At 38.2% G+C, this 14,778-nt stretch overlaps 1 long non-coding RNA gene across 2 annotated transcripts in view; it reads left to right on the top strand.

The window, feature by feature from the left end:
- The first annotated feature begins 4,256 nt into the window (after window positions 1–4,256).
- The window catches only part of LOC135210568 (uncharacterized), a 10,536-nt gene continuing 14 nt past the window's right edge, over window positions 4,257–14,778 (top strand). Inside the window, exons 1-3 of one of the 2 annotated variants that reach the window (XR_010313547.1) lie at window positions 4,257–4,451; window positions 12,813–13,028; window positions 14,199–14,778. The exon at window positions 14,199–14,778 is cut by the window's right edge and continues 14 nt beyond it. This is a non-coding gene — a long non-coding RNA (uncharacterized LOC135210568). Of the gene's footprint in view, window positions 4,452–10,602; window positions 10,743–12,812; window positions 13,029–14,198 lie in introns of those variants that run through there. The other variant, XR_010313548.1, reaches the window with a different exon arrangement.

The following is a 14,778-nucleotide window of genomic DNA, read 5'->3' as shown; positions in this document are numbered from 1 at the left end:
CGATATTTTGAAATTCTTGAAAATTAGGAAGGGCTGATCTTTCACTCTCACCAATTCATTCGTGTGCTTGTCTATTTCTATATCTCAAATTTACGGCTTGTTTGAAGAGGCTGATTATTGGGAATAATTAGCACCCGCTCCTGCCTACACGAAATTACAGAGGGGCGCGGATACGAGTTTGAAAAGGTATAGGGGTTGAAAAATAAAACGCTTTCCCGATAACAAAGTTTGTCAATTTTTTGCAAAATGTCTAATTATAGTAACACCATACCTTAGGATTAAGGAGGAACCGGACGGAGAGGATGCTATTAATAGGTTTTAATCAGTCTGATAATATATTTTTTTTATCTTCCTTTCTATTTTTATTACATTTTTCAATTCCTTCCCAAATGTGTGGGTTTAAACTTGGCAGTACCCAGCCACCAGTTTACACGAGCTTGATCTAAGTTGTTTATGGAACAAGTGCTTGGCAATATTGTTCGTTTTTTCTTTCTATTTCCTCCCGTTGTCCGTTTAAAAAAAAAAAAAAAAGTCAATTATTCTTCTGTCAATCTTCCGCTACCCTCCGGTCAGCGAGGCATTCTTTGCGTGCCACAATCAACCACGAAAGATACGTTCATCGTCATAATGAAGCATCGAAAAAGCAATCTATTGTCGAAATATTCTTGAGGCTTTTTACTGTTATGCACACCAAAACCCATATACCACACACTTATTAGCTGAAGCCACTAGGAAAGTTAAAAATGAAAAGACAAAGTGCCAAGTACTTTCGTGTATCTAACACATCTTCGGGGCACAAAGATGTGTTAAATACTTGAACTCTCCAAGTGGCTTCAGCTAATAAACAAAATCACGTGCTTACTTTTGTGATCTCTTAGTACTACATACTTACATATATTCCTCTCTCTGTCTTATTTTCCATTAAAAATTCTGCCACTCATCTTCCTCATAATTCGTGATGTCTGCTCTTTTGAACTTTTTTTTCTGTCAATTTCCGTTTCAGCGAAAAATGACCTCATAGGTCCCAGTGCTTGGCTTTTGGCCTTAATTGTTTATTTAAAACCTTTACTCTTCAATAGAAGGATCCACAGTAATATCCTTGTTTATCAAATTTTCATATATTTGTGGAAATATATACTTTCCACAAATATATTTCATCTGGATAAACAAGGGTATTACTGTGGATCCTTCTATTGATTTCTTAGAAGCACGATACGATGTTTTTATATTGCACCTTTACTCTTATACCAAAGAACAATTCTGCAACCCAATTCTACCACCCATCCTTGACAGCATTTCTCTTACCCAGACACATACCTTACACACCTCGGTCAGCCATTCACTCGCTCTCGCTTTCATCGCAGTACCCCAGCATCTCACTTTCAATCCCACCAACTCAACTCTTGGAGGTCTTCCATTCTTCAACCTCTTTATTGCGCTCCTTGCTTTCTCAACATTAATTTTGTCGAGCGTCCCGAAACTTCGCAAACTTCTGCTGTTGTACTTAAGGTCCTTTAAATATACTCACAATACATTAAAGGACCTTGGTTGTACCAATCGTCTCTTCCTTTCTTGCGTCTTCTTGCACAGCGATCAAATCATCCAAACAGTCACTCCATTTTCCTCAGGATCTGTCTCATTTGTATCATTATTTTGAAACCCTTTTGCTCATTAATTTTGTCTTTGCATTACCTTTCATGTCACCGGATATCCCCGAATGAATGGCTGACTTTGCATTAACTTATATGTAGAAGAGTTTATTCTCCTCGAAGTTATTCTTCCCCGTTTACTTATTGCATCTTCCTTTCTCTCTCTCTCTCCTTCCTGACCAACCAATGCATATCCCGATTCCTGTCCTGCAGTTGGTCCTGGATGCACTTTTTTCTCTTTAACGAAACGTCTCATCCCACTAATTTCTTGATATATACATATACATATATATACATATAGATGCATATATAAATATATTTATACATGTATATATTTGTATGTGTTTTGCATCCATGCGAGATCACGATGAAGAGAGAATCTGTATCCTATTTGGGGAGGTCAGTTCCGTTTCAATATTCCGCGAAGAAAATTGTAAAAATAATCGCATATATAAAATACCTCCTCGACCTTTGTTTTCCTCGTCCCAATGATTCGCTTTGCCCGAAATATTCTATTGTTGGACTCATCTGCCTCCAATTTCTCGGATTATATGATTTAGGCATGAAATGTCCCTGTCACTTTATTGAAAAAAAAGATAAAAAGAAAAAAAGGCTGGGACAATTTCGAGAAACGCAATTAAAAAAAGTTCCGGGAAATGGCGAAAGAGCAGCGTCATTTGTTTATTCCCGTGAATGAAACTTCATCTATGAATGCGCCTTCTTTCTTCCGTCCGTTCTCAGGTGATGTTTTGTGCTTCGTCGTGTATTTCTTATATCTATGATTGTTCTTGTAAAATGAAAGGCTTTAAAAGCTCTGTGGAAAAAACCTTGCAATAATATTCGTGCTCTTCCTTCATTGTCACTTACTCGGGGCGTAAGCCTACAAACTAGTTTGTTACTGTTGTTCTTATCGTTCTTAATGTTATTGTTGTTGTTGTGGGGAGGTGGGGTTTAGGAAACCCTTATGGAAGAGTCTAAAAAGGGCTAAAAATGTGTTTCGCGTTGAGTTAAAGATACAGGAATTTTAGGATAGAATATTTGAGACTTATCTATTAGAATGGAAATGTAGAAAATCAATATGTCCATGCTAAAGAGTACAGAATATTTCTAATAAAATATAGCGTTTTATTTCAATTTTCGTGGATTTTAGCAGGTTTTAATTTATCTGGTGTACTGATTTTAAAAGCTATGTTTCTGTTCAATTATTTTGTGTTCCCACTTCCAACTGAGAATATATGAACGTATTTAATCTGTGTCCTTAGTATTTAATCCTTGTTGTTAGTATAAGTAGTACTAAGTATGAGCAGTAATTACCAAGACCACTTCACGTAAGTTAGGGATAAAATGTTTACTACTTCTGCGTGAGGGGAAAATCTTGCACGCTTCCCGAGTAAGCTGGAGGTCTGATCACGCCTTGTCTTCATTTAGACTTACCATGTAGTTGCTCATCTCATTTTAACAGAATTGTTAAACAGATTTGCTCTTTAAGCTTACATTTCGATGTTTACGACATTTAATCGTTTGTCTAACCCAGACACAATCTTAGTACTACTACTCTCGAATGACGGAACGAAAGATTAAACTAGGACTTTTATTTTTTAAAAGAATTTTGCAATCGGGCTTTTTAATATTCCTGCATATTCATCCTGTCTGCATCATTATCACTGATTTCAGCTGTATATCTTTTCAACAGCATCTTCAAAAGCTATGATAGCATTCGTTTTGGGAGTAGAATTTGTAGTACCAACCAAAGCAGAAACTCTCCACACCACTGTATCCTCAATAGCCGTCTTTTCAGTTTTCACCATCGTTGCAATGTATGTATCGTGGATTATTTCCAACGTTTGTTATCTCGTCTTCTTTTTCCTTCGACTGAATACTTTCAACACCTGAACGATGATGATGATGAGCGGGATGGTGGCAGTAACGCCGATAGGCTTAATTTACTCAAGTGATTCCTTTGCGTGTCATACGTGGCACTGTAAGAAAGTGCGTAGGAAGACGAGACGAAAGTTACCAAGAAACTTCATACCAAGAGAGAGAGAGAGAGAGAGAGAGAGAGAGAGAGAGAGAGAGAGAGAGAGAGAGCTAATACGGCATTCGGATAAAAGGATTAATTGCTTTCGTGTAATACTTTACGGCTCTGCTGAAGTCTGCGGGATCTGAAGTTTCCGGGAAGGATTTATTTCATGAGAGAATAACCTCTTTCTTTTAAATCATTATTTCATACATTTTCGAGTCCAGAATAAACTTACTATATATATTATTTCCTAGTTTAACGCTGGATTACATATGTAATATTTCTTAATGTTTACTTTCAAGTACGTGATGACAGTTTGGTTTTCCCGCCAATAGTTAGAAAAATGAACTTATCCGAAAACGTTGGTTCGTACGTTCGTGGCGACCACAGGTCAACGTATGTAATTGGGTAAAGGGCGGGGGGAGGGGGGCCGGGGTGTGGCAACGTGTTGCGCGTGGGTTTGGGTTAGAAGGCAGGAGGAGAGAGAGAGAGAGAGAGAGAGAGAGAGAGAGAGAGAGAACACAGCAGCCCCGCCTCCGGTATATAACCCTCACAACCTCAAATTACCCCTCATTCCAGAGGCCGATTACACCTCGTCGCCTCCTCTCATCCTCTAAGAGTCTGCTGGGTAGCTTCCCCTCATCTGGCGGATTTTGAAAAGAAGAAGAAGACCAAGGGACTCATTTCGTACACACCAGCCTCCCAGTGAACACTTTGGATAACAATGAAGGACTCCGTACTTGTCGGGACTTTCCTCTTCTTTGCTTTAGTCGTCGTCAGTAGTAAGTTCCCTTTCCACTTCATGCCTGGGAAAATCTCTCAAGTTATTTCTCCTTATTCATCAGGTTCAAAGAATTTTTCGTAATCGTATCATTAGACCAAGAGAATATTGGGTAATTTTTTTTTTTAATGACTGAAATTTCGATGGCATGTGTGCAAACGAGAAAAGTTCTTCCCTGCCTTACAGGAAGACAATCAGATCTTTTTCATTAGAAAAACAAAATATTGCAGATCCGAAGCGATAGATTCCTAACCTGCTAAATACTGAGATGCATATTTACGATTTGGACTCTCACTAAGAGAGCAACGGTAAGGTTACTTTACATTTTCCTTGTCCTCCCACACGTGTGGGACTAAGCTATATTCATTCGTTATAGTATTGCGCTGATTTCCAGTCTGAACAGTTTCGAAGAGTGTCATTATTTTTCTGCTACTGTCAGCTGACACCTATCGGGCCCTTGGAGGACATGTAGCCCTTTCGAAGACTGTAGTCCCACAAGTAGTTTCTAGTGTCTTTCGGACCAAAGCTGTCAACTTTACCTCAGGAAGCGGTGGTTTTGCTTTTGGACTACGTTAGGTCTCTGTAACCTTTCATATCTCTCAAGGAAATTTTAATTCAGTACAACTCTCTTATTTTGCTGCATCTTTTACTCTATGAGAATTTAGTAAAAAGAAAGCAGGACCTTTTCATCAAACGGGCCGATTAACTGTAGACTGTTCCATTGTTTTTCCTTCTATGTGTGTTTTTATCTAATCATTGTACATTAAAAGTGCAACATAGACGTGTAGCAGGTATTGTTGACCAGAGCCTGAATTCGGAAAGACACCTTCATTGTTTAGCAAGTCGTGTGTTCTGTTACAGGTAAATAACTATTATATATACCCTGTACTTTTATTTATGAACTGGCTCATTTCGCTATCAAGTTTACTCATCGTAGACACTGCTCAAGATATCTCTGTCCCCAATAGCGTTCCTTTATACCTCTTATCACTAGAGAATTTACGAACAGCAATTGTATTGTCTGACGTCTCTATGCATCGGCAGCACGGTATGTTGTTACATTGTAGGCCATGTGTTGGCAGGGGCTCTTGCCACTGAATCAACTTGTAGGGATGTAGATGAAGACAGCCTCTTTTTTCATAAGCAATGCATGTTTTGAAGTATTATCTAATTTATCACAGATGTGACTCCCAGTGAGATGTAGACGAGTGCGACAGTAGAAATCGCAGGAATCCATAACCGCCGTGTGAAAAAATTCAAGCGTCGCATACGAGTGCAGTTACTGCTTTCACCACCCTCCGTTTCTCTGCGATCCCTTTCCACCGAGCTGTTCAGCTTCTTTAACTTTAATTGGCTCCATTTCTCAAACTATATGAGCATCATCATTTTAAAAAGTCTGTCCGATAAACAGCAATTAGCAATTTCTCGATTTACCAAGTCCATAAAGTCTTAAATCGACAAAGTCTTACTCTCTTCATAATATTACCCGTCTATGCTGTACGGAGAATTATTATTATTCTCTCTCTCTCAGATCCTCTGCTTTATTTTTACAAAGTGAAATTCTCTAAGCAGGTTGAATATATCTGAAATAAATTCGCCCTCTCTCTCTCTCTCTCTCTCTATCTATCTATCTATCTATCTACATTATTCTCTCAAAGTGAAACCGCCTCTAAAGTTACGCAGATCAGTTTGAAATTATTTAAGAAAAAATTTGCTAATATTCTACTATATGCTGCTTAATTCTACAGCCTCTTCCGCTATTACCACTACTGCTGGTTCCAATTGTGACATTGCCACACAAATAATTAGCTATGGTAATGATAACAGCATCAAGAATAATTCACTGTTTGCGAAAAACGGTGCACGGTATGTGGAGGCCGACAGGAAAGGCAACCAGAGGCCTAAAGTACAAAAGAAAAAGGAGACAAAAGTAACCAATTGGTTACTTAGCAGTGGGACCTACAGCTTATTGTGGGATCCGAACCACATTATATCGAGAAACTAATTTCTAATCACCAGAAATACATTCATCTGAATCCGTGCAGATTGTAGCTGGGAACGAACTCAGGCTACCAGATCTGTAGGCGAGTACCTGACTTACCCGTCCAGCGAGGAGCTAAGTGGTGGAAAAAAAAAATAAATAAAAAAATAATATATATATATATATATATATATATATATATATATATATATATATATATATATATTTACTACTTCAGCTTTCCACTTGAACTATTCATCAATTCTCAGTAATGAGGGTAGCACTTCATGTAGGTAATAGTAGATATGTTGGGTGAATTATCAAACTAAAGTTAAAATTGATCAAAAACTTAACTTTTTTTAAATCACGTCTGAATATATATAACAAAATAATGACAAATAACCACTTAATAACTAATAGAAACAAGTGAATCGTAAGCCACCGGATAACGAACTCAAAGTATTAACTTTACAGAGCTTGGAAGTAAACATTTCTAAGGAATACATACGTGAAAAACAAGAAGTAATTTCATACATGCTGTCCGTTACGATCAGCAATCAATAGATGGCGCTAACATACACAATAATAGAGGTGTAATTATAATTGTTACATAATGATAGGAGAGTTATTATAATATATATATGTGTGTGTGTATTATGTGTGTTCATGTGTATATATTTGCTAACTGCTCTTTCGTTCTCATATATAACGAATGAAATGGTCCATGTGAGTTTTCGTTAATCGAGAATAAATTTCAATTACGTCACAATCAAGTGAGGAGGAAAGTTAAGATATTTACGAAATTTATGGAAAATTCCTGCAATCATAAATGAATTAGTGACGTCTCTGTCGCAATGCCTCTTTCTGGGTAACATGAATTATGTGGATGGTTTTACCGAGAAATAGGATGATATAGATTCAGTATATAACGTTTGGGGCTGAATCTAGAACTATGAGAAGAGTTTTTTTTCTTTTTTTTATTTAGCTGCTATATTCAACAAGTCATTCCTTTGCTCTTATGTCATGCATGGATTATAAAAACTTACGAAACTACCTTCCAATGCCTCTACCACCTCAGGTATTCGACGGATTAGAGACGCTGTGAAAAGATCTCTTTCTTGGCTATAATTCCCTGTCTTAAACCGTGAACTTACCCTGTATATCTAGCCTTTAATTAACCCACATTTGCGCCAATTTTGCTTTACTATATTGCCTCTTATTTCCGTTTACTCGGGAGAGTAAGCCTACAAAGTACTTTGTTGTTGTGTTTGTTAGGGGGGAGGTAAGAAAGATCTATGGAAAAGCCTAAAAAGGTCTGAAAAAGGTGTTTTAGGATAGGATATTTATGATGCATTTATTAGAACGGAAATTTAAAAAAATAAATAACGGGCATGTTAAAAAGTACAGAAAATATAGCGTATTTATTTTTTAAATTTTCGTTTGTGAAACAAGGCTCTATTTGACCGTAGATTTTAGCACGTTTTAATTTACATTAAGTAAGGAACATACAGCTTAGCGCGATGGGGGAAAATCTTGCATGCGTCTCGAGTAAGCTTGAGGTCGGATCATGCTTTGATTATTTTTATCTTTCTCTTTTTCTCTTCAAATAACAGATCTCTTTCTGTATTTCCTATGAGCTTCTGTTACTTATTCCAAAAATATATGTCTACCGTTGAACGAGTGGGCTTCGCGCTCGGCTTCCAATCTGGTGGTCCGGGTTCGATTCTCGGCTCGGCCAGCGCGAAATCAGAGGAATTTATTTCTGGTGATTGAAATTCATTTCTCGATGTAATGTGGTTCGGATCCCACAATAGCTGTAGGTCCCGTTGCTAGGTAACCAATTGGTTCCTAGCCAGGTAAAAATATCTAATCCTTCGGGCCAGCCCTAGGAGAGCTGTTAATCAGCTCAGTGGTCTGGTAAAAACTAAGATATACTTTTCCAAATGAACAACACATTCTATGAAAGCTTGAATATCAAGTCAGTGGCTCCTGTGGGCTTGTTCCATATAAATAGGATTCATAATCTGAATAATAATAATACAGATTTGTGCAATATTTTTTGCCTTTCAATTTCACATGTTATAGACAAGTAGGCCTATACGAACCTTGGTACTTAAGAAAACTGTTGCTGTAATGAAAGCCTTCAATCTCAGAGGCAAGAGAAACCCAAGAAGAACATTAAACGTGTTTACAAAGAATCCTGGAGTTACAGAAGAAAGGGAGGAATTCTGTAACACTGTGGAGGTTCTCGATTTGGAAAATTGATTCGAATTTTCCTCTGTCAGAAAACGAAGGTGTTTTACTTTGTTTCGGGAAAACATCAGAGAACAAAAGTACCAACCAATAAAAGTGATAGGGAAGGAATAAAGTAATTGAGAGAGGTTGCGATATAATCCCATTACGGCAACATTAGGGCACCTGGGGTCATTTATTTATCATTAAGGAGCATCATCAAGGTGCTGTACTGTAACTGTTGTGCTCGCGGATAGAGAGAGAAAACGAAACACGTGAGAGTTTCTTGCAGACTTAAACATGTTTGTCGTTTGCGAGGTTACACACACACACACACACACACACACACACACATATATATATATATATATATATATATATATATATATATATATATATATATATATGTGTGTGTGTGTGTGTGTGTGTGTGTGTTGTGTGTGTGTGTGTGCTTGTAATGTTTGCACGTGTATATTTATTCGTGTCATGTGTTAAAGCAATCTAATCCGCAAAGCGGTTAAGAAGAACGTATAACTAATTGAGAATAAGTGTATGCACACATATTTATATATAGTATGTATATATACAAAATGTTATCTAGTAAGAGCGGCACACCTCACCTGAACTTAGATGTAATTTTTAATGTTTAAAAGATCAGCAGAAAGATACTTAAAATTAGTTAAAGCTATTTATTCTATACCATAGAATAAAAACAAAAACAGGGAGAGAGAGAGAGAGAGAGAGAGAGAGAGAGAGAGAGAGAGAGAGAGAGAGAGTCAAGTTGATTTCAGAGTAACTGAAAGTACTAGCGACAGTGAGTTCTCAAATTTCGCTCGTCGACGAGAGCCCACAACGTGAGCTTGTTGAGTCTAGGTCAGGGACACAATGCACCTGATCCTGATTAGTCTAACATAATTTTGTTGCGAAAAGCCAAAGCAGCTGACTCTCCTTTCATTTTAGAATTTACATGAACACACAACTGTGTATATATATATCTGTGAGTGTGTGTAGAATCTAGTGGTCACTTTTTACCAGATACCTATGTAATTGCAATAGTCACAATGCCTTCTTAACTTCTTCAATTCTTCCCGCTTTTTCGGATACGCTTGTCACTGCAAAGCCTCGAGATCCAATTGCAAGAAATATAAAGACATCATGACGTCCGGCATTGGGAAACAAACCCGTTTTACCATAATCACGAAGAAGTCACGTTGCCCAAGTTCTAGACCTTGACGTTGCCGACCTAACCACGAAAAGGATAAAAGCCTATTGCCTCTCATACATACATTTACCTGTCGTTTTCATATATCTATATATATATATATATATATATATATATATATATATATATATATGTATATTAGAGCTGGAGTAGACTCATCCTCACCATCGTACCCAAGTGGACAGTTGTTTTTATTGCTCTTTAGGCTGAAATACATATGTAAAATTTACTGGTCGCTTTTTACCAGAGGACAATGCGGCTATTACAATTAAAGTTAACTCCGTTTCATGCAGTTTCTGACCCAGGTATCTGATGGTCGCCCTTCTTCGTGGGCGACCGTCGCTCTGGCGTTAATTAATGACAAAATCCCCCAACAGAAATTAGGCCGAAATAACTCGAAGATGATGATCCTGTACTAATGAAAATTGATGGCAAATTTAGGGGGAAAGCAATAAAATAAAAGGAGCAATTGAGTCTACAGAGAGAGAGAGAGAGAGAGAGAGAGAGAGAGCGGAGAGTGGTTGTGCGGAGGTACATGAAATACCGAAGTCTGTTCAAGCTATCCCGTTAAACAACAATCTTATTATTACGTTACAAAGCTCTCCTCTCCCCTCTCTCTCTCTCTCTGTAGAATCAATTCCAGTTTTTATCTTATAATTTGCTTATCAGCACAATATTCCTCCCGACTTTTACCACCAATTTTCATTAGTACTACAGGAACCGTCTTCGAGTTATTTCACCCCACTTGCTGTTGGGGGATATATTGTCATTAATTAACGCCAGGCCGGAGGTCGCCCACGCTGAGGATCATCAGAAACTTGGGTCAAAAGCTGCGAAGTGCAAAGTTAGCTTCTTGGGTGCGTTCTTCTCAATCGTCGGTTCTTTTTTTTTTTCATTCTCCGTAATCGGTTACTAAATATTTTTTTTTCAACTGTCTGGGAGGCCGGTGCGCATCGAAGTACCTAGTAGTTTACAAATGGATGGGTCCTAAATGCATCATGTGATAAGTAATACTGTCGCTCTTTCTTTCCACATACACACACACACACAACGTACAGACACACACATAGACATATACGTATATAGTAAACAGGCAGCACTGCCTAAAATAGATGCTAATAATAACTTCATCCTTCTGGATTCGAACTGGTATCTTGAGAAGTATCAGGTCATCGCTGACTTTACTGAGCTACAGAAGACGTAAAGAGAAAGCAACCAACTGCATATGCACGGAATCATAACAGATACCATTGCACCCATATCCATGGTGTCATTCCTTCCCCGTCCCCATCCCACTAACTGTGAGGGAGGATATTTGATTCTTCTCTCAATGTGGGCAGGGAGAAGCGAGAGAGAGACAGTATGACTACGTGGGCCGGTACACGACCTAGACCCAGTTGACACTATTCTCCCAGGGGATGTGCGAAGGACAAGTCCAAACCATCTCCCTATCCCGCGATTTCCTTTATGGTATAATTTCTAGCTTTATCCTGCCATATGACTACGAACCTGTTGGATCTTTTAGAATGATGCACGCCCTTATAGCAATACAGATAGCACTAGACTTATAACATCTTACATTCATACTCGATTTCATTTTATCTCATTTGATTTACCCGCTCTTTGAATTTTCCTTTTCAGTCTCACTAAATTTCAGCTCATGAGAATGGGCTCTGATTATTGTTCATAAATATTTGAAAGGTTAACATCATTAATCCTTTTTCCGGCTAATGTCTCGTTTTGCGCATGCTAATCCTCATTGCTTCTTTTTTTTGCCGAGTTTATTCCTGAGTCCTATACTTCTCCAGATAATTATATGTAAGATCTTTAGACTTTGGATATATGATGCGTTCTCTTGCGCGGTAATCTACTGCTCATCGTTCTTTAGTCAGTGTATTTTATGCTCTTGGCATGAAGATCATGCTTACTCTTCTACCAATTTCATCTGCTCTTCCTGAATAAGTATCCACATTACTTCCATCCAGTCACTCTTTCCTAGGGGCGTGCTTAAGGAGGGGGGGCCGAGTGGTTTGGGGGTGCTTGAGCCACTGCCCTTTTTCTTCTTCATTACTAAGGTACCCTTTTTGTCAGAAATAACAATTTAATTGAATCATATTATGCACGTATTGAATTTTATGGATTTTAAGACTGTCATATTATCCTTTACTTTTTATACAAATTATCGTGTGATATTATATCATTGTAGCATATAAAACATAGCAGATTTCATTTGCAAAAACTGAGTGCCCTTCTTTCCACCTGAGCTTCTGAGGCCCTTCCGAAAGTCTATGTACGCGACTGCTCTTGCCCCAGTCCTTTGCACCGCGATTTACAAACAGCTGTGACGTCGTCTTTATCTTCTGAATTCGTTTTCTACCTGTTCAGTCTTTTAGGTTTCTTATGTTCCATTTTCCTATAAAAAAAAAAAAAAAAAGGTGATTTTAGCACCCCTATATGACTGGGTCTGGTAACCATTTCTAAGTGGTACTTATCCATTTACGAGACAAAATCCGTAGAGGATTCAATACCAAATCTAATAAAGGATTGCCACACACACACACACACACACACACACACACACACACACACACACACACACACACACATATATATATATATATATATATATATATAATATATATATATATATATATATAGTATAATAGGTCTGAATATTATGAAAGAATTCTCGTTCGTGTTGCTATATCTGACCGCTATCGGTTGAGGGAAAACCATTTCAATAGTTTCCTATATCGTAGTTATTATTCTATTCAATTTAAGAAATTAATTGTACAACAAGAGGGAACAAAAAGTCCTCCGTCAAAGGATTTGGAAATTCTCGACCGACATTTTCCTGAAAGAAAATAAAATCTAGCAGACGAACGATCAAGCAATGTAGTCAAGGTGAACATCTGGTTTTCCCGCAGGTGATTGCCGCAGAGTGAAGAGACAAGACTTAATCCCGTTCCCAAGAGTTGGCAAAAGGGCTTGGACCAGAGAAGGTGACGTCACTGAGGCCGGCAGAGAAATGGCTACCATAGTAGAGCGAGTTTTGGACCAGACTCCCTTCAGAGCGGTGGGGACTGAGCCAGACAGTTGGGCGGCCCCTCTTTCGGCATACCTTCAGGATTCCAAACTCAAAGGTAAAAGGCTTCGATGAGCCAACGATCAATAGCCTTTTATTTCTGTCTGTCTGTCTGTTTATCTTACACGCGCTGTGATTATGAATTCCAATACTGCACCTCCTTTTCTTGTGTTTTTTAGTTTCGGATATCTCCACCTCAATTACTAGGCTCAGTAAGGCTCTTGATTCACATTTTGAATTCGTAGAATTTCTGAAAAATCTCTTATTTGTTTGTAACATACTGCAGGTGTTCACTGTAAATGTTGACTAATACTGTACAGCATAAGATATCTTAACTCTTGAAGGCATCCTTTCTGGTACTTTCTCTTATAACTAGTTCCTCTTGGTGATGCAATCTGTTTTTTAAGGCAATTTGTCATTCTCATTATTTGTTAATTTTCATTCTTGCGCTGGATACCACCAAATCTGCAATGGTTTTTTTTTTTTTTTGGATGTTACCCAAGAAACAGTGTTCTCTTACCATTTCTTCATCTTACCTTTATCCTTATTATCTTTCTTCTCCTCCTCATTTTCTTTCTTGTTCTTTTAACCCCCTGCATTACTCTCTTCAGTAAATTCTTCTTCCTTCTCGCTTGTCTTCTCAGCAACCTACTGTTACGAATTTCATTCCTCTTCTTTCATCGGACTTCAGATTTTCTTCCAGTATACATTTTTTAAATCAATCAATAGTTCAATTTCAAAAACTCTTGTACTACTCTTCTTTCTTAGATATTCACTACCGTAAAAAAAATCAAGCTGCTAAATCTATTAGAAGTATATCGACTTATGATCCTGGTTAAGATAGGTAGCATGAATGAAAGGCCAGGATTTGTCAGAACCACGTATTAGTACAGGGCTCCCTTGTAAACAGAAACGAGCAATCAACGTGCTTTATTTATTCTTGGTACTATGGTTCCTCCTCTTCTCAAAAGTCAGAAGGAAATTAAGCATTTCAGGCAGGACGTAATAATTTATATAAGTTATATGAAGCAGCAACGAAATTCTCCTCTGAACAGCAATTGGTTTAAACATAATTAGTCACTTATAAGAAAATCTTCCCCTGCAGATGGGCAGTACAGTGGAGTAGCTGAGCTCTTGCCAATATTCCCCATCTAATGCAAAAAAAATCTAATTAAAATAGCACTCGCAGGCATTGGTGAATTAATAAATGCATCGATTCTTTCATCAGGTCTGGACACCACCGAAGACATCCAAACTCTTCTGAAATCCCTTCTGGGTCGAAACACGGGTGTTGCCAGCCACCTTTCCAACAGTGCCAGCGCCCGTGACGTCAAAGTCCCCGGGCGAGTAGCAAGGAAACGCCTTAGGACCTCTGGGGATCCCTTCCAATCAGCGGGCTTCAGTTCCCTACTGGTGGGCCGCCTTCTTGAAAACATAAAAGAAAAGATGCCGGACGAACTCACGAACTACTTGCAAGGACACTTGAACAGTCAGGATGTCTCTGTGGAATAAACTGCGTTGGGAAGGACTGTCACTGTCACGCTCCACAACTTCTACTTTTCATGCAGATTTCCGGGACGGACAGATGGTTATGTGGCTGATCTCTTTAACAGTTTTCTAGCAAAAGACAATATTTGTGTGATTTGAGCCTTCATTCCATTCTGTTTCTCATATTTCCACGTTTTGCCGGTAGAAAAGAATGATCTGAAACCTTGGTACTCTATGCAGGAATCTGCATCTCTCAGTGGAAAATCAATATTTATTCCATGAAACCTCCTGAAATGTTAAAACCTTAGAAATAAATATAT

This window comes from Macrobrachium nipponense, chromosome 39, assembly GCF_015104395.2.
Source record: "Macrobrachium nipponense isolate FS-2020 chromosome 39, ASM1510439v2, whole genome shotgun sequence".
Lineage (NCBI taxonomy): Eukaryota > Metazoa > Arthropoda > Malacostraca > Decapoda > Palaemonidae > Macrobrachium > Macrobrachium nipponense.
This window is presented reverse-complemented; position numbering and strand designations above follow the sequence as displayed.